The 21,308-nt window shown below is 39.2% G+C and overlaps 1 protein-coding gene across 1 annotated transcript in view; it reads left to right on the top strand.

Annotated features, from left to right (window-relative positions):
* The first annotated feature begins 13,108 nt into the window (after positions 1 to 13,108).
* Positions 13,109 to 21,308, top strand: part of RBMX (RNA binding motif protein X-linked) — a 252,061-nt gene continuing 243,861 nt past the window's right edge. Inside the window, exon 1 of the mRNA XM_069867958.1 lies at positions 13,109 to 13,112. The gene's annotated coding sequence lies outside the window, so the exon portion shown is untranslated. The remainder of the gene's footprint in view (positions 13,113 to 21,308) is intronic.

Below are 21,308 nucleotides of genomic sequence, written 5' to 3'. Positions count from 1 at the left end.
GGAACAACACTTTACCCAGGAAAAAAATTTAAAAAAGAAATTTTTATCATGCAGAATTGTTTTGTGTGGACAGCTGTCAAATGATACGAGCATTTAAGAATCCATAAATACTCTTCACAAGAGAGACTGTAATAGTAATTGGATCAAAAGTCACCTTCCAAAAAATTTGCTACATTTGTGTCTATGGGATAGAATTTACACTTTCAGAATAACTGTTAGCAGCTACACGAACCTTTTCACAATTCTATTTTAAAATTGGCCTGAACCTTCAAAAAGTTTGAATGAGAGGGACTTTTTCCCCATGCCGTTCCTTAAAGCTAACAATAAAAATCTCCAACGAAATCCACCAGGGAATGGTAGCATTCTTATATATGCTGATGTCCTGTGGTATTTGAAAAAGGTGTTACCTACAAAGCAATAAAACCCATTGGAGATTTAAGGATGTAAGTCAATGCTTGACTCAGGATTTTCTATCTAGGTATGACAGATGTTGTGGTTGGCTACAAATAATGGGTGAGTTCACACTGTGTGAGGTACCACTACTCTAACCAAAACTATATCTTTCTTTTAATTTCTGGGTTTCCAGTCAGCTAGTCACGGTTCTCAAAGAATTCTCTTGTGATGTGAATATGGAAATTCAAGTTAGATTATTAGAAAGTACACATGCAACAAATACTGAGCTTGTATTCTAATAAGAAACACAATGAAAGGGCACATACAGGTATTTTAATTCATAAAAACATTTGTGGGGCTCATGTATTGATTTAAAGGACACAAACCCACCTCCATCTCTTGATGTCACTATGCAGAGCAGTATGCACAGTAGCTGAGATCTTACATTAGGAGAGATCTATTGATATTAAATTCAAATGGTGCTCTTTTTACTAAACTATAGCCAGTGCACTTTGCCATTCAGGTGTAAAGGCAGGTAGCATGTTGAAAGGCAAAGACTGACATCAACAGATCTCTTTTGTAAAGAAGAACATTCAACAATTTTTACCAGCAAGCTTACTCAGGGAACACAGTGTGCTTAGTCTGTCCTGTATACAACAGGGCCCTTATGTTAGCCATTTAAATTTATAGTGTCTTTACATTTTTCACCAATTCTTGTCAAGCCGTATGTATTTATTTAAAGCTTGCCCAACGTCTGGTATTTACAAATACTACCATATATTTTAAAGTAAGAGTCATTCCCAATTAGCTAAAGTGTTTAAGAAAATCATCATATATTCTGAATGATGAAAGATCACAGAAGGAGGTCTCCTAATGGATGACAGGTGCAGGAATGAAAGCATCTAAAGACTATGAGCCAAAATCTAAGAAGTCACAGAATATCATAATTCACTTTAAATTACACCCAGGTCAGAAAGTTGAATAAGACCTTTGGCTTTGAAGGTATTTAAAACCGCCGTTCTTTTTATAACAGAAACAACCCCTCAAAAATGCTGATTCTTGCAATTGAGGTATCTGAAGTCAGCTGCATATGGATAATAAATAAAAGTAAATAATAAATAACTATAAAATACATAAACAGATAACTGAAAAGCATGAATACTTTTACCTCTGCTTTCAGGGAGCTGGGTAAGCTCTAGTCATCCTCAAAGATCTAGATATTTGTTTGATTACAAAACAAGGCAGGTTAACCTATATGTATAAAAGTCTGCATTGTAGTTATAGAACTATTTTTAGGCTCTTCAAACACAAATAATTCTTTAAATAATCCTTGTCACAAAATTAACAGAGTAAGATAAACTGATTAGCTAGATGAAATTTTCCAAATTAGATTCTCATTAGATTGATACCATGATACATATTTTCTTAGAACTTGCAGGTGTAGAACAGAAGTGTTGCACAGACCTAACGTGGTCCTGCCATTAGGTACTGTGCTGTACCAAAGCTAGATGCCTCTTTTTTCCAAGAAGATTAATCAATAATAGTTTTCAACTTGTACATGCCCTTACTGCTACTTTTAAAGTAGGGAAATTTAAAACGCGAAGATGCTTGAACATTTACAAACAATAACCAAGTGAGGTATGCAGATGAAGATAGAAATATAGAAATATTATACAACCTACCTTTAGTCACTGCAGTATCACCACAACACCACGAACGCAGTAAAGTTTGGACAACTCCATAAACCTTTCAATGGATGGAAGTAAAATTGACTGCAGATTTAAGTCCCTGGCAAAAAAACACCCCATGTATCAGCATGCTTGTAGGACTGTAATCAATGTAGACTCATTTCCAGAGCAATGAGGAGGCCAGAGGGAACTCCAGACTCCATAACAGCACCCTCCTTCCAGACTCCACCACACTGTGCAGCGTAAACATACCCCTGCACCACACTCAAGGCAGATAATTAATCTTTAATGAAGTTTCATGTGCATGTTCAAAACACGTGCAAATGTTACGTGCTCATCCACCCATATCTAGGCACGTACTTTGCATGTGCAAAAGAAGATTTTATAAGTATGCTTTTTATTTCCTAAAAGCTGTACCATGAATTCCATAAAGCATTCATTTTATAGTCTCAGGGTATTTGTCAAACAAGATAATACAATGAAGAGCCAGAAATGGTATGAAAAACCACCGGTAGAAAGAGATATGATTCCTATTTCTAGCAGTGGATCAGTTGCAATGGAATCTGGTTTTCATCATAACTTGGTATGGAAGCTACTGCGGCTGCTCCTCACACAGAGGTAGTTCTGTATTTCAGTGTCCTTCTGAAAAACCCAGCATTTCAAAGGCAATTCTCTTTTGGGTAAGTCAGGATTAGGGCAAACCAAAACAACCCAGTTGTGCAGCACAATTCCAACCCAGCCCCAAACTGCTGTGTTAAATGGAGGAAAGAGAGGACATCGGCTACACTGGCAGCAGCATTTCATTCATGAGCCCAGCACGTCTGCCATCAGTCACCCCACTGAGTTGAACAAGAGGCAGTTTCATTACAGGTGGGTAACCCCAAATGGAGCATGGAAGGCTTCTCCACTTGTTGCTTTACACAAAGTTCATTTAGCTCTTTACTTCTCAAAAAATGAGCTTACATGTACATTAAGCCACATGTTACGTGTATAGATTGCTTCCATTCATCTGTATTCTTTCAGTCACTCCTGCAACTATGTAAGTATTTTTAAATGAGAACATAAAAACAAAACATGTGTTGTGTGTCCTGCCTTCTGATTTTGGGAGCATTTCCACTATAATAGTTAAAAGCAATACTGTGAAAAATATTTCCTTTCTATTTACACATTTATAGAATTCTCAAAAGTTTTAGATGTTTTTTTGTCAACTGAAGCACTTACAAATTGATCAGAGAAGGTCCAAGTTCAGTTACCCAGGGAGAAATCATGGTATGCGGTTCCAGGCTTCCCCAAAGAGGTGGAGGGTGTAACCACCAGGAGGAGCCCCAGAGTTGGGTGGCTCTTAGATTATACTTAGCCTGGCATACAGATTTTTTTGTATCAAAATAATTTTGAAAAGTAGTAAGTACAATTTTTAATGGATAGATGTAAAACAGAACAATGGTCCAGTTTTGGTTTATATTAGACTATTTTCTCTGTCGTTTGGAAATCCATTTTTCCCTTAAAAATAATATTTTGCTATTATGACAGCTGTAAAGTCTATTTGTAAATATGAACTGGAAAACTGTTGCCTTTCTGAGTCTGCTGGCAGATCACGAGCACCTCTGCTGCCATTCATTGCTTTCCTCAAGCAGAAAGAGTCACCATATCTTTCCACGGTACATCTGCAGAAGAGACTCCAGAGCACAGCAGTAGATTAGAATCATGCCTCAATCTGCAAATTCTAGTGTAAATCAGACCCTTGTGAGAGCATGTTAAAAGCTCCCATTTCCTTTAGGGGGAATGTAGAGAAAGAGAGAGAGAAGATTCAGCACATCCACAGTAATATTTTCAAGTCAAATGAAAAAAACGTAGTAAACATTAAAATGCTCAGAGTTCCTAATTTTCAATTAATACGAAGCTGAGAAAAGCATTATATGTTATCTTGGCCCTGAGAAATACTCTTCCCAACCATTAGAAGAAATCCTTCCAGCTCCGCTACACGGGGTACACAGAATTGAGGCTCCAGAGGTCATGCTTCTCCCAATAGTTCTCCCAGGATCTTTGAATCAACTGCAAATGCAGCAGGAACAGCACACTAAAAAAAAAAAAAAAATCACTGCACTGACTTCAATGCCTAAATAAGGCCTCCAAACCCAGCTCTGAAAACCTTTGAACTAAATTGTAGCAGTGAACTTCAGCCCACACCCAGCTGACATCTGAACCACGGAAAAACTAGTCCAATTACACCCCAGCTCAGCGACAAGGCAGCTGTAAGAATGTATTAGCCTTTTGCTATCGCATCCAAACCATCTGAAGTCAAAGTCACCAGTCCTTAAATCAGAAGCAAGAAGGCAGCACTTCCAGTTTTCAGCAAGTGAGAGATGCAGGTAAAACTTCAGCCTTAAAACTAAAAAGTTTTGTCTTACCTGTGTGTAAACCTTGTTGAAGGTCACAAATTGCAAGGATATGTCACCTACAGGATTTCACAGGGTTTGATGCCTCACCAGAATAGTGTCAGTTCAAAAGATGGATTAACGGGAATTATCAGTGGAACACAGCTACAGCACCAGTCTGCTCAAATCTCAGACGAAAGCCCACGGGGCGTGTAAGCTGCCTTCCCACTTCAGGTTGGGATGTGACAGAGTGATGTTAAGAGTTCATCCTTCTGCTGTTCGGCAGTTAAATAAAGACTCCCTTTGATTTTAAATTACTCTAAGTTCTTGATTAGACTAAGGCAACCCTATTAGAAACAGTTTTTATAAGCAACATCATGCCATTAGTATACTGATTTAAAGAATACAATAAACAGGAGAAATCATCAAGGTTTGGCTATTAAGAAACAATCTGCCTGCAGCAACGTTTCCAAGGTACTTTATTTCTTACCCTTTCGAACTGATGTAATCTTTCAAGAGCTGTAAGATTTAGAAAGCCACACAACATCACAGTTGTTTTCCTATTAGCGTACCCCATGCAGAGAAAACCAGCAATTATCACCTTTGTGGAATGTGGCCTGCCTGTGTTACATTGACCTCCAGCGTGGGTCAAAAGATGTCACTTTCTGGAGAGGTCTGTGGCTATTGTGTCATCCAAATAGAAAATACTGCCCTGTGCCTTGCAGAAGGCCTGGGAGCCTTTTAAAACATGCCGGTATAATGCAGAGGAATTCCTGCGTCCTCCCTCTTGCTGTGTCACTCTACAGCTGGTTTTGCCAAAGACCTTGCAGGATATTCCTCAGGCATTTTCCTAAGCATGACGGGAATATCATAGTCACACTCGGTTCATTAGTTACCTCTCTTCAAACCAATCGAAAATGAGATCTATTAAGTGCTGCAAAATCATAGAATCATAGAATAACCAGGTTGGAAGAGACCCACCGGATCATCGAGTCCAACCATCCATATTGTATCAAGCAATGACTCCAATTCTGCTTTGCAGTGCCCAAATCCCAACCCTTAAAGGAAAAATGGCCATGACATCCAAGAAACCGGGATTCAGGTCTATAAACATGCAGGAAAGCATGTTAAGTTAAAAGTTCTGGTACCATTTTTCTTCGCTCAGCACCACAAATTCAATAAGCCCTAACAGTTTCTGGTCAAACTCTGCCAAACCTTACTATTTGCACAAATAAGTCTCCTCCACGACACTCTCATAATTATCAAATAACTGCAGTGAAGCCAGACAGTTAGTTAAAGCCCAGAAAGCCTGAGTTGGCAGGAGTAGAGGGAAGGCCACCATCCAGCTCGTCTTCATCTTCTCTAACATCTGCAACAGACGGAGACACTGGAGCTTGGTGTCTGCACTGGAAGAGCCTCTGTAGGAAGGTTGATTAACTTAATGATATTTATATCATCAGTGGGGTATCTGCAACTCAATCAAACAGCAATCAAGGTCTGTTTATTAGTTTATTTTTAAAAGGCATTTAGAGCATAGGCTAGGCACTTATTGAATAAAACTAATAAATAAGATTACAAGAATCAAATCACTGCTCTATGAAAACAGTATTTTTTTGTGGCAAGGAGTGATTTACAATCATTACTGATTGAAAAGGAATGAAAAGATGAAAGAAAAACATCAGCAGAAAAAGGGGTAGGGTAAGCCATTTATTTTTATTTTTTTAAGTAGATTTGCTACCAGTGTATAAACAGACAGAATCCTGGGATGGTATCGTTTCTCATTGCAGATGTGCACCACAAAACTGGTCTCCTCAGTCTCCAAAACTGGTTCTAATACTTTTCTTGTTTGGATTGTAACATGACCCTCACCTTCAATTCATGTTTTGTTCGTATATACCTTTTATGCTGGATGACTACTTGTCTTCATCACCTCAGCAAGTCAGCAGGGAAACATTTTTAAAAGCTGTGGCACTACTCAAGCTGTGAGTGGGCGACTCAAGAGGAGCGACATCTTAAAACATTCTGCACGGGGGCAAGTAAAAAGTCAATAAGGAAATACCATAGTTAGGCTCTTTTTAACTTGCTGAAAGTGTGAGACAGCAGTTCATTTCCTGATTACTCATGTGGAAATGGTAAAAAATAATTAAAAGCAATGACTAATCACCAAATCAAAACAAATATTAAATAAGCAAACTTACTTTCTACCATCAAGTTCAGTGTGCAAATGAACAATGGCATTCAAAAGTTTTGCCTTTACACCAATTAAAAAGAGTACAAAAAAAGTAAAAAAGATTTGGTTTATGGCTACGTTAGGATATCAGCAACAGGAGTTATGGAAGCTGTTGGAGCCATGTGGTCAAGACTGGAACAAAACTCAAGGAATTGCTTTAAAGTCAGAAATAAACACTGTATGAAAACAAAAAGTGAGGTAGGTGGAAAAAGCAAATTCTCCCCTTTCATATCCCAGTTACATTTCCCTGCTACATCCAAGGTGGCCGTATTGCAATGACAATAAGTGGATGTGTAGCCCTGATTGGCCTGTGAAATCTTTGTCTGTTTCCTATCCTCTGCGTAGAGCTTGATTAGTTTTAGGACTATCCAAAGGGGCATTGAAGCTACATATTAGGAAAATACATTGCCCACTCTTTGGCAATGAGGCGTACAGTCATCTGGGAAGAGAAACTCACGCAAAGAATTCTGCCGTAACACCAAGGAGGCACATTGCTGGAGGAAATGAAATGACCAGGACAAACAAGGCTTAGATTCATGAAGCTCTGTGAGATGCACCCCTTCTTTTCCCCCATTATATATTTTCCTGTTATATATATTCACATCTGCCTTCAGGCATTGGTATTCACCAGCCCCTGAGCTCTCAGTTGAGATGCACTCATCTCTGTTCCACAGAAGGCCAATTGCACCCTGCTAAGGGCTTGCATGCACTTTGCAGGCTCAGCCCACTTCAAAACACTCAAAACTTTAGAGGCTTAAGATGAGGCAGAGCAGGTCAAAAATAGGAAAGGAAACCAGAACAAGTCACCATGCAAAGGAAAGCTCATTACAACTTTTTGTAGGCATTGTAAGTCTCCTTGTGCTACTGATGCTCAAGAATTCAGACATCTGGTTGTCTTTATACTAATCCAACATATATATTTGCTGAGCCATTTGTACCATCAGCTGACTCAAGACAAGGATGCTAGGACACCTGGGGACTGCAGAGTTGAGACAACACTGGGAAGAGAAACGTCAGCGTCAGGAGCAATAAGACTTAAAAAAACACCCAGAGCTACCAGGGTGGCCAGGAGGATAAGGCAATGAGAAGAAACACAGGGACCACTTGCAATTTGCAAAACACACAAACTCCTCCCAGTAATCCCATTTCCTCCCATTGTTTAGAAGAACTTCTACCAGGAGGGAAAGGTTTGAAAGGAAAAGAGCAGCACAGCAACCCTCTGCTATACAGTTGAGTTGGGCTGGTGCAGGAACACTGCACAGTGCAACTGGGGAAGGCAAAAGATTTCAGGATTTGCAAGCGCACACGGACTGGAAATTAAGCTGCTGCAGCTGCACTCTAACCCAGCTCTACCATCAAAGTTGATTCCTAATTCCAAAGTGTTGATAAAACCCCATTGCTGAACAAGACCCACTCATGGACACGCTAAGGAAAGATTCTTCAACATGATGGAGTCTCGTACAAAACTGCAATACCTTAACCAAATAACAAGCGATCTCTCCATCACGTAGAAAACAGGTGTTTTTCCTCTCATTATTACGAGACCAGCTTCTAAGATGTGAACTTGGCTAAAGTTTAAATTATAATGTTTAATTAAGAACATAAGGAAATTTTTTATTAAGCATAGAAAAAGGTTCTCTTTCTATCCCGTAAAACGAAGGGGATTTTTTTTTATTGTCCATGAAGTCCTATTGCATTTTTTCAGCCAGTTCTAGGTGACCAGGGAAAACATGAATCCTGGTTTTTCACAAAAGACTGTGGGCTCTTCTTGTTAAAACAGTCACTGAAAACAGATCCTGTTTTACTTACATAAAAAAAGAAAAATAAAACCACCACAGCTCAGATATCTATCTCGCACATCCAAACTGCTGTGAATAAGGTAAGAGTTGTATTGCAGAGAGATACAGCTAGGGAAAATGACTCAGATTTGTTGCTTGACTTCAGCCAGGTTAAAGGACTTCTTAATAAACTGAGGCTAGTGTTTACTTTCTCTCTGCCTCCTCTCATTTTGAGAAACAGACTTTTCATTCATACCATCAGGGTGGCCCAAAAAGCCAGAGAGAACTATATGGGACATAATAGAGTAAGATTTTGGGTGATGTCCCTGCACAGAGGAATTTTTATCTAGAAGAGTGGATGAGGAATTTCAGCAACAGCCCATATCTCACTTTAATGCATTCCTAAGATATTTGTATAACTTTAAGCACATTTCAAACACTTATTACAAAGAAGAAGATTGTACATAAGTATGTATATGGACAGAAGTTTATTTTGAAAGACTAAGACATAACATAAGCTGCTTTAGCAAGCAGCCAGATATTTAAAACAGCCCTGTGCTCAGCTGGTTCCAGCCAGCTCCATAACTTCTCCCAATATACAGCAGCTCTAGACCTGACCCAGGTTCCCATTAACTCATTGCATCAGTTTTATTCTTTTGTTACATGCAGGGTGCAAGAATATGCTTAAATAACCGAGAGATCTGTAGGAAACATGGAAAGACATATTTCAGTGTACTGAAAGCAAGCAATGGTCAATGTTTTAATGAATCAATTATATTTCAAAATGGACTTCTGTTTTGCTTTACATTTCCTTCCCTTGTAAATGGCATGCCAACTTCAATACTTCACTCAATAAATGGCTACTAAATGAGTACAAAGTTACAGGCGTGTTGGTCTTTATGACAGGCCATACATAATCACCATAGAAATATATAATTACACCTGTCAACCTCATCTCATGCAATTGATTCAATAACTAACAATGTCAGTAGCAGGCTCAGCTTAGAGGTCTCACTGTGTGAAAATACTCATACATGGCTAAACATCTTGGTATTTTAATTGCCTGTCATACTGCCAAGGTTCCTATATTGTACCTATCTCCACAGCAACAGGCTGGAATGAATAGAGCACATTTAATAACTGAAAAAAAAGTGATTTTAGAGGCTTACAGTTACTTTATGGTTCTTACAGACACTGCAGACTATTCTGAAGACAGCTGGAGATGTATTCAAGGAGAAGAGGTTTTTCTTCTCTAGGTGGATTGTGTGTATGTGCACACTATGAAATAAAAATCATCATATAAATCTGAAAATTGTTTCTAATTACTGCTACTGGAGAGGTCATCTCATGCCTGAAAGTGTACACATGTCCAGCTTGACAGGACGTTTAATCTCAACACACCAGGAACGGTTGCATAAAAACAGCTTCTTAAAGGCTCCGAGGGCTTAATCATTACATGTTTGTTAATATCAATATGATTCAATCTAATATTCCAAATTAATTGTAAGCTACGCTGCACTGAAAGGCTCTGATGTGCCCAAACGCTAACCCCACTGAACTCAATGGCCAGGCTCCCAGCACCCTTAGCAGCAGCAGGATTTATGTCTACGGTCTAGCAGTCTGTGCTAATTGCACATGAAGATGACAAGGGCAAAGTCTTTGTGGCCTGAACTTTTAACAGTGACAGAGTAAGACCAAACAGACTGGGTCAGAGAGGTTCTAAGCAGAGATCCACAAAGAGGTGAAGGACCAACAGACATAGGAAGTTAATGGGAAAGAGAACCAACTATTTCCCAGGAAATAGATAGGAGCTAACACAGTATCTGGCTGGTAAAAAAATAATGTGGAAAATGAGGAGGTAAACAGGTGGAAGAACTGCTCCCACATTAGCAAGGGGTAGTTCTGAGGGCTTCAACACTTCGGGATTTTAAAATCAACATTGCAATGTAAATTCTGTTCACATTTTCTCTAGCAGAGAGAATCCTTCGCCTGTATGAAATTTCAATGTGAAAAGTTAAATCTCTTTCAAACAATTCATAGGCTCAAATACTAAAGAACATAAGTAAACAGCATCATTGAAGAAATCTCTCTACTTCTTGGCACAGTAATAGAACATGAGTGGATAAGAATATACAGATGTTTAGTTGAAATCAAGTAACATAATTTTACCACCTCACTTGTTGTGCAGACCTGTCTGGCCTTTTCTCTCTGATGATGGTTCTCTGAGCCTCTGTGTTCCTCCTCTGTGTTTTGGCTGAGTTTGGTTTTATTTCCTAGACTCATCCAATATCACCATGAACCAAAATCCTTAAAAATAAGAGAAAAGGTGCAATTCTGAAGTCATCACAAAAAAAAAGTGAAAAACTCTGGACAATTTTGACCTACAAATAATGTTTACCAAAGTTGGGCTACAACATCCATACTATTGGTGCGTGGTTTGCAATCGAAAGAACACAGGAAGTGGACGGAGGGCAGATGTTAAAGCCGATGAATATACAACACAGGAAACTAGGAAAATAAGAAGAATTTTATCTTCTTGATTTAATTTACTCTAAATAAAACTCACAGAACTTAGAAAACAGCTAAGTGGCAAGCACCATTTTTATAAGGGGGTTATCATCGACAACCTCATAGAACTTATCTCTGAAGACAGGATTTTTCAGAACAAAAGAGAAACTAAAGTCTCCTGTAAAGGCCAGCAGAGCCTGTTGTTTCCCAGCTTAGGTCTGAAAAGCAAAAAAAGCCTGGTAGTGCCATGCAAACAAGGCTTCTTCTTGTGAACTGGAGCAGCAGAGAATTTATTTATAGCAACACTCAAAGGGCAGATTAAAAGGGAGATTTCTCATATGAATCTTAAAGCTCTGAAGCATTTTTAGACCTGGAAGGAGGTCCCTTCTAAACAAGTCTGTATCAGAACCTGCCATGAGCACAGCAGGACCCATAAATGCACCCTAACTCCACCAATTGTTCTGTCTCATATAAAGGCAAATGGGTCAGTGGAGAGCAGAAAAAAGCTAACAGGATGCACAGGATCCCGAGCTGGGACAGAGGTGCTTCTCTGGGCACACATTCACCTGGTCAAGCACTCACCCCAGCTGACTCCCAGGCTGAGGAAACGTCCAGCTTGCTGAGAGCCAAACCACAGTACTGCCGCTACCCAGTATGCTGAGAGATTGCAAGGTCACTATATCCCTGCTTCCCAACACAGCCAGGTACTTCCCTACACGCAGAACAGATTTCTCACCAAAATAACTGCAACCAACTTGCTTCCACTGTCTGTGTTGGAAATAACACTCAAGTGAGGAAAAAAGAAAAATCACAAGAAAAACTAACGGTGGTGCCCATGCATAGATAAGGAGCTGGAGACTCAGATTTTCAGCTGGCATAAATCAGTATCACTGCGTTGAAGGAAACAGCACTATGCTGATGTTCACTGTTGTGGAGTAAGGCTGTAAACAAATACACAACTCAGAAGCAGGAACACATTTGTTTCCCTGATTTCCAGGGTAGGTATACTTGCTGTCACATATTGGCCAAGCAGGCTTGGAGCTGCTCCAGAACATCAGCCCAGCACACTCTCAAGCCTGTCCTTGGAGACCTCAGCTGGCCAGAAGACTTCCCAAGGGATGTATTTTCTATATCCTTTCAAAGCAGAGAAGTGAGAATAAGTCTCAGATCAAAGAATTTTACAGGGTCTTTCATACTCCTCGTAGTACTTAATAAACAGGAAGGGTATCACAGGTCTGAGTGGATCATAATAAAGACGATCCACAAAATTACATTCAAAAAGCCCTCCATCCACATAGTCATCCTCTCTGCCCGTTACAACCCAACAAAACCCCAAAGCAAGGACACTTCATAAAAACCTTCATAGTTTTTCATATTTGCATTTGCAGGAAAAGGTCTGCAAATTTGTAAGAACTGCTTTTTCTATCAACTTAGTTTATTTTTATTTTTCCTAATTAAGCTCATTTTTCCCTTGCAGCCAAAATAAAGTAAAAGGAAAAGATATTGTTCCTTTATAAACAATGAAAATGTCAAACTACTGAAGTTCAAAATAATGATTATTAGAATTCCTTTCAAGTGAAACATTTTTTCCAAAGATAATTATACATTTTAAACACTGTTCACAGAGCCATTTAAGCTTCTAAGTGAACAGCTGAATGAAGCAAAACCCAGAGTTCCCCCTTGAATAGAAAGCTTTGCTAACACACACACGGGACTAGAGCAGGAGTGCAGCATAGGGTACTGCTTGCCACATCGTCAGTGGAGTAAGTCAAAACAGCCCTCTGATTGTCAGGAACACAAAGCCAGTTTACACCAGCCAAGGGTCTGCACCAATATCTGCAGCCGAATTTTCAAACCGCAGAAAAGGCCTAATTCAACTCCCGTTCATGTCAATAAAAGCCTCCCATTGATTACAGTAGCAGTTGGATCGGGGCCATACTGATGTCTACTAGAAGCCAGATACAAGGTCTGATTACTTTTATACTGTTGCATATCAGATCCTTATTCACTCCATTATTTACAGGCTTGCAAACAAGCAAGAAATTCTGATCACACAGTCATACAAGCCTCCATTTGCATCCTTGATTGGCATGATGAGAGCTGCAAAGAGGGGCTTGAATATGTATTACACCGAGCGGCAGTGCACAAAAACCTGCAGGATGCAGTAAAGCAATCAGGGAGCATAAAGAAATTGAAATGGAATTCCTTGGAGAAAAGGATCATTAAGTACTTAACAAGCATCACTCTGTTATATCTGTTTTAGTGATGTTAGCATAATTTTAATTGTTACCATCCAATCTGTTGTGATAGCTTTAGAGTTATCAAGATGCTACGTATTTTATGGTGACATTTGAACAATCGGAAAGATTAGCTGCAAAGCCCACTACCCACTAGCTCCGTGCCTGTAAATAGAAAAAAATAAAAAAAGAGCGATCTATTTTCTGAGTGGAACAAAGACAAGACAGAAAGATCAACACAATTAAATATTAAACAGAAGTAATTACATAGGCAGCTAACTAATAACTCAAACACCCTGTATTTCATTATGCATTTCCAACCAGCCAATTAAGTTATACAATATTCTGAATGTACCTTGCATATCCTGCTCCATGGTATATAATTTAGCCAAATATCACCTCTGGCATAGATGCTTCTTACTAAAATTTATATTGAGCCAAGGAAAGCATGCAACACAGGGATTCCTACTTTGTCAGAAGTTGACAAAAAGTTTTGGTGTTCTTCCAAAGAAGTTTCAAACTCCTAGGATCCTATACAACACTAATGAGTGCCAGGTGTAGCTCCAGTCTCGTTGAAGGTGTTAACTTAAGATAGGACATGCTCGGCAATTTTGGGCCTTGGTGTCACACCTACTAAGTAGGTCATGAAGCCAGAACAATACACACAGTTCCAACCTGCATGCAGGCATTTTTCAGATCCGTGGTTCATGAAATCAGTGGATGCTAGGCACAAAATATAACTGAATGTCTGAGCTACACAGACTTAAATGGGCTCTTTCACATGCTTTAAAATTACACACCTGCTAGAAATGTTTGATGAATCGGGGCTATAAAGGTTATTTGCAAGTGATCCATAATTAAATGCAAACTAGTGCTCCCAGCAGAAGAGTAGCAACTAATAATGATAATAAAGCTAAACATTATCCAGCATGGAGGCAAAGGACATAATTATTGCCATATGAAATATAGCAACACTAGCGCTTAAAGTGCTTGTAAGAAAAGCTTGCAAAAGCTTTAGTAACATAGGTCTGAGACTTCCATCTGGACAAGTTAAGGATCCAGGCTGAGATTTGACACGTTTTGAACTTCTTTGGAAAAATTCAGAACCTGCATAAACTGTTCTTCAATCAAATGATACTACTATCTAATATTTATCTTAATGTCTGATGATAATATGAATGTTTTTTAGTTATTCAACTCTTGCTCATAAATGAGTATTCAGAAATAACATACCTCAAGAAAAAAAAGGTATTCTTTACCTGGTAGGAGAAAGAACAAGCTTCAGGCTTTTGGATTAATCTGATTAGTTAGGACATTGCAAGGCTCAGGCTGGCAGGGCTTAGAAAGCCTCTGCTAACTCAGGGTCATGCTAAGATACCAGAGGATCTGGGTATGTACAGCTCATCAAGGTCAGGCACTGGCTTTTATAGCCAGCACCTCCCAAAGACCTACAGACTCTTCTGTGTGGGCTTTCAAAGGTAGTGGTGATGCATAGCTAAAAAGGACACACTCCAAATTTGGTCACTCAGCATCAGCTTCACTTCTGATACCAGAAGCTCAGAAGCTGCTAGCTCAGTACTCATCAGGGAAGAAACTTCCCAGCTGATGCACAATGTTTTCAGTGCCTGCTTCCTGCTAACTTGAAAACAGGAATCACAAAAGGTCCTGTTGAACTATGAACAAGACAAGGGCAGAGGTTCAGGGATAGCTGCTGGTCCACACGTTCCCCATGATTCTTAAAGGGAAATCTCTCCTATTTAGGCAGCAGCTACAGACATTCCTTCAGACGGAGTCCTCAGAATGACATCAAGGTACTCTACTGCGGTAATAGAGCTCCATAGGCTCTTACTGCACCTCTCTACTGGTGATGGGACCTCTAAGAAAAGACAGTAATGCTATGAAGGTTGTTTCTAAGATTTTTCTTTTTTTCAAGCTCAGGTAGTGATGTTTCTTTCTTTTACACTCAAAGGTCAAAGTTCTGATTCCTGCTGCTAAAGGCAGCAGGGCAATATGCTGAGTTAGTCCACGGCAAATTCATCCACGAGGCTACATTATTTTCCAGCTCACTGTGGTATATTCAAGACATTTACGATAAGAGCTTTCAGGCAATTTTGCTGTCATCAACACGTGGCACTCAACTGATCCAAAAGTGTAAGTCAGCGCTTACGGGGCTTGGTGGCAGGAGTAGCCGCTAGCCACTTCCTCTGCTATCTTGAAAACAATGGTACCAGTTTCCCTTCAGAACCAGGGCCAAATGTGTTACTTTTGAATAATTTGATTCCAAATTGTAGCAACAGCTTCAGAAGTAAACAAAGTTTTAAAATAATTAAGGATGAAATTTTAAAAATTACACTGAAAGAATACAAGACGACTCCACTCTGATCATCTAAGGAGAAAATTAACTCGTAATTTGGCATCTTCCTTGATGCATCTAAAACAGTTCTCTGTTGCATCCCCAGCAATAAGGTAGAAATACAAATAGCCCAGACACTGCTTGGCACTTCCTCCAATATTTGCGTGCCTGTTTAATAAAGAGAAGATAACTTGTCAAAAGCAGAAACACAATAATCCAGTGCAACATCAGGTAAGGGGGCTTAAAGATTAAGGTTTTGGGAGGCCACGCATAAAAGCAAAGCCCAGAGTTCTGAAAGAAGTTGTTTATGCTCAGCTCCTACAACCCAAAGAGCCTACAGTCTATGAAGAAGAAAAGAAATGTTGAGGGAGACCGTAACACTAGCATCATCTCAGTGACTCTCGCAGCAAGCTCTGACTGTGCTGAACACTCATGTGGCATCTGCTTGACCTTTTCCCTGACATACCACGGGGGATGGCAAAGAGAACCCACGGGCTACACAGAAGATCAGGACAAGGGATGTAATGTTTGCAGTCTGCATCAGCAGAAACAACTCGGGACCCAAAGCTCTTTCCTGGATGTCTAGGTAATTTAGGAGGTTTTTCTTGAATCACATTTCTTACGACAATTTTGCAGCTACTACAAATCACAAACACTTCAACCAAGTCTCAAGAGTGCCTTTAAAAAAAAAAATAAACCTCCTTACTCTTTTCAGTAGGAAAATAAACTTAAGTGGATAACTATTCTTTGACATTTGAGCTGAAACTGGTAAATACTTGTATCATAAGGAAACTTCAGAGTAAAGATATTAGCTCAAAAGAATAAAACCAAAAGAACAAAATTCTCCAGCCTTGATGTTAAAAGTCTGCAACATTTAAAAGATTAAATAAGGATTTTATATATTATTTTTAGCCAAAGAAAAACAGCATTGTCCCTATTAGACATTTCAATTTACTTAAAATAATTGTGTCTCAGTAGTTTACAAAGGAATGATTACATACAATGTGACAATTGTATTACTTATTACCCTTGACATCACTTCAGTGAGGGTCACTCTAGTTAAATATTTCATTTGTTATAACGTCCATCTTCATCAAGCTATTTTTGAAGCAATCTGAAAATCTTAAAACATTTGTTTCTTTGTCTTGCAAAAAAGAGGGCCCTGTTCATTTGTTCCCTTTAATACCTAGCAAATTGCTGTAGCAATTCACAAAACCCTTAAAAGAAAAGGGCACCCAAAAGAAATTCAAAGTAACTCATTGAAAACATCCTTTTCTCACATTTTTAGTCCTTTCTGCTGTTAAACACTCTGCCTAAGTCCAGTCTCTGTCAGAGAGGAAAAGATGCTTTATTAACAGTATCCTCATAAATATTCTCTGTGTGAATGAACAAGATGAAGGATGCTTGACATTTAAACGCTTCTTACAATTTCATTTACAAAGCAATTTTCTGATATCAAAGCAAGCCTCCATAGCTACACATGAAAAAAATTACAGCCTTCTTATATTGCTCCATATATGTCTTAAACATCAGAGATACATCACCATTTTCTTAAATCCACAGTCTGTTTGTTGAATCATTACCACCAGTTGTAACATCATTGAAAAGTACACAGCACTAAGCTTTGGTATCTACCATTTACCTATAAATCTTCACCATAAAAGTAGGTTTATATCCTGTTCAGACTATGGAGAGCTGTAAATTATGACTTAATGTACGGAGCGCTGGGGATTGGAGGAAATACTACAATAGTGTAACAATATCAACAATAGTAATATCTTTGTTTCATCTGGACTGTTATGCATAAGATTATTTCGGGGCTTAAAGGCACTGGGATTAAGCGTATTTGCTCTTGTTGTGGTCCTGACCAATTTTTATGTCATCCACCATGAAGGAGAGACTATGGTTTCCCAAGAAGAATTCTTGGGATAGTCTTCATACGTGAAATTAATGAAGACACATTTTCTGCTTCCAGATGTTTCTCCATGAGAAAGTACGTGAGTTATGATAAATCTGTCTAAAGCCCAACACCAAGCAAAGAAGACATCTTCCTATGCCTGGAATCTATCATCACCTTCAACTCTTCTGAATATTTCTATCTCATTCTTTTTTGTGATGACACCTTAGAAGGTATACAAAATTCCTGGAAATTCAAAAAAGTGTGAGTTGAGAGTAGGAGCAGTTCTCCTCATTTGACTGGCAAACCCAAGGCACCTGGGTTAGAGCAGCGGCAAAATTGCTCTTTTGATTTTGATGACGATTTTATCTTGCACTTAAAGCCCAGTCCAGGCTAAGGCTTTCTGTACAACAACATCACTTGGTAACTGGAGCTAAAAATAAGCCACCTGCTCTTCATTCATTCTCAATTGGATCTGCACTGCTACTTACAGAAGGAGGCACGGAGGGAAGCCCCAAAGACAGTTTGCATTGCAGTGGTTCCTCACTCTGCAGAGAAGGCATCTCCAGACCACTAGACCAAGTATGTTTCCAGCTCAAAAGCAAGAACTCCAAAGCAATACGGCAGCTTTCCACCAAGCTGCAATGAAGGATTTGTGTCTGTACTGGCATCTGATACTGGTTCTTACAAAACCTGAGTTCTCATTAGCACTCCCATTACGTTTTTGTAAATTGGAGAAAGTCCTGTGAAGCACTTTGAGACTTAAGGACGAAAAGAATAAATTAAAAAAAAAAAAAAAAAGCACTACCTTGGTATTTGATAGTTATTATTAATAATTGCACAATACATCTTCATATGGTAAGTATTACTTCCTGCTACCCACATCAGCATGAAATGAGCCACAGCATGGAAATGTCATCGTGCAGATCTCTGCACAGGCAGGCTGACCTCAGTTCTCAAGAATTAATGCAGAGCTTTAAAGCAAGTCACACCAGAAGCATATATTACTTCATGGGTTTCTCTGTAAAATAACCTATCCCTCTTTGAGGCATGGTTTAAAGACAGAGCCCAAAGGACATAAATCACTGCTGCTAAAAATACAGACCCCTTTAGGACATCATTCCTTAATGGCAGCAGAAATCTTCACAGGAAAAGACACCTGCCCCAGTGACAGAGAATAATCACCTTCTCAAAAGCACATGTTGGATGCCTGCTGGAGTTAGCAAGTTCAGAGTGCCACTTTTCCTTTGGAAGAGAAGACAAGTGACAAAATGCAAACCAAAAATCCATATTTCCTCTCAAAAAATATAACTACTTTTCAAACAGGTGAAGTTCATTATTAAAAAAAAAGGTGTAACAGTGCACTAAGGCCTCGCCCAATCTCCAGTGCAATCAAACCAGTAGCGTTAAAATCAGCTGCCTAACAGCCGCCCTCAGTTATTTGCTTTACCTCCCTAAGGTACTGCTAAGAGACAGATTCAGACAGTTAATTGCAAGTAAGAGGTGTTTCTCGAAGTTTCTTTTGATGATGCACCAGGTTTTTGTAGCAATACTGACTGCAGCATCAATTATTTCGATCTAATGCTGATTTTCTTTCCCTTTATACCAAAATAACAATTACAAATATTAGACAATTTTCCTCCATCATAAGAATTCCCAGCTGCTATGGGAGACTTTAAAATGTTGATGCACAGTTTCGTCCCAAATTTGAATCCAATGTCTACTGTTTATCTTGTTTTTTAAAAATGGAGAACTTTATCAGGCTTCAAGCTTTTGATAAACTTAAAACACATTACTTCAAAGTTTTCCCTTCCTCATCCCATTCATGTTCTACTGAACATTTGAATAATTTTACAGAAGCTAATCTGTGTGCATCCACAGATAGAGAAACATTCAGCAGAAAGAGCACAATTCAAAAAGAAATCCCCCTAGAATTTGTCAAACCAACATTATCTTGGCAGAAAGTTATTTTATGACAAAACATCTGACACATTCTGCTGATAATACCAAAACCAAGAAAAATAATGTTATCAGCTGTTACTATAAAAACTGGACAACATAAACCAGGCAGCAGATTTGGCATCCGCTTTCTTCTCCCTTCCAAACTGACTGTGTTACACGGGGCTCAGACCTGTAGAGGCTATGGCATATATTCACCTTTGAGTCACAGCTCACTAACCCTCCCTCCAGCAGAAAGTTGATGCTGAAGCCTTCTAAATACCTGAGAAAAATGCATTTTGGAATAAAAGCAGGGGTTTTTCCTCTGATCTAAATGCACCGATGCAGCCTTTCTGCCATCTACTGCCCTTGTCTTCTTCACTCTCCTAGAACAAACACTCCGTGTGTCAGACTCTCAGCTGCTGGGGTGGCAACAGGACTCTGGGAACTTCACAGGGACTCAGCCAAGTTTGGGGATTTATTCCATGATGCCAAGTACTGCCAGTTCAGAATGAAACCTCCTCTTGGGCTCTAGTTCACGGTACTGATACTTTATACCCATGTGCCAAGGTTAATTTGCTTAAGTTTATGAAGCATTTCACGGTTTTTAAGCTTTCCTTCCCCTCCACCTTTATAGAAAGGCTTTAAATTCCAAAATAAATATCTGCATCATCCAGAAAAAAAAGAGAATCTCAGCTTGATATGAAGCCAGTTTATCTATGAGTGAGGCTAGCCCATTGCAGAAGCTCATACTAAGTGAAGCCTAACAGCTCTGATGATTAAAAGTAAAAAACTGGAAGGGGAAAAAACTGAAAGGGGAAAAAATCTAAAAAACTCTTCATAATACGTAGCTTGGACCACCGAAAGACATTCCTTTCCCTACTTATTTTCCCACCTTGCTGCTTTATTGTGTATTCATTGGCACAGCAGTATTGGGTTTGCAGTGTGGTTTTGGTGGTTTTGTCTGGTGTTTTTTCTGCATTTCTGCAATTAAATTACTTGATATCGAAAGTCATTGCCACAGAAAGCACAGCAGAGATAACAAAGTTAACCCACAACAATTGCCTAAGGCAAAACAAAAAGACAGAATAACTTTGTATTTCAAGTTCACAGACAGAAGTGAAAAAGATATTGAGAACGCTTAGGAAAACATAAATAAAGATAAGAATAGTCATCCAAAAATCTGTGTCTCAGAAGAAATACCCTGAAGACATTATTAATGTATTCTGGATAATAGGCAACCATCAGGTTTTACTCAAGAGCAGCACTAATCCTGGCTTTCGACCACCTCAGAGGATGTTCCTCCTGTGCACGGAGACAGTGCATACACAAAACTTCCTTTGGAAATCCTAGACAGGTCCCAGAAGCAGTGAAATTATCTTGTCGGCAGGGCTCCTCACTTGGGTGCGATATCACACTGACAAAGCACTCATGCTCCAGAATTCCACTCTTGTCTGATTGCCATCATTTCACAAACCTCTGCAATATGCTCCTGGAAGGGGCTAGACATAAAGCAAATGGAACTGAGCCTTGGATGGGGAATTGTCCCAGAAAGCATCCGTGCTAGACATTGTATAATCTTGAACCAGATGCTTCTCAAAACTGTTATCCTACTGGCACAATCCACCTAATTTCCATGTCTCATTTAATATCACACACTTCTTACATAGCCTATAGAAGAAGGCAGATGCCTTTCTGATTTGTCAGGGCCTTTATCCGCCTTCTGGAAGTTTCCCTGCTGACTGCTGAATACTCATACATATCCAAAAGTAGATCGTGTCCCCATTTATACCGACTAAGGCAGGAATGAATGCATCACATGAGAAATAATTTCTTATATATGTCTTCCTTTCCTGCCAACAGCCCAGCTAAACCAGCCACATTTTCCTTTGCACTAGGCAATAAAGACAA

The sequence above is a fragment of the Phaenicophaeus curvirostris genome, chromosome 13 (assembly GCF_032191515.1).
Source record: "Phaenicophaeus curvirostris isolate KB17595 chromosome 13, BPBGC_Pcur_1.0, whole genome shotgun sequence".
Classification (NCBI taxonomy): domain Eukaryota; kingdom Metazoa; phylum Chordata; class Aves; order Cuculiformes; family Cuculidae; genus Phaenicophaeus; species Phaenicophaeus curvirostris.
Note: the sequence above shows the minus strand (reverse complement) of the source record. Positions and strands in the feature narration are given on the sequence as shown.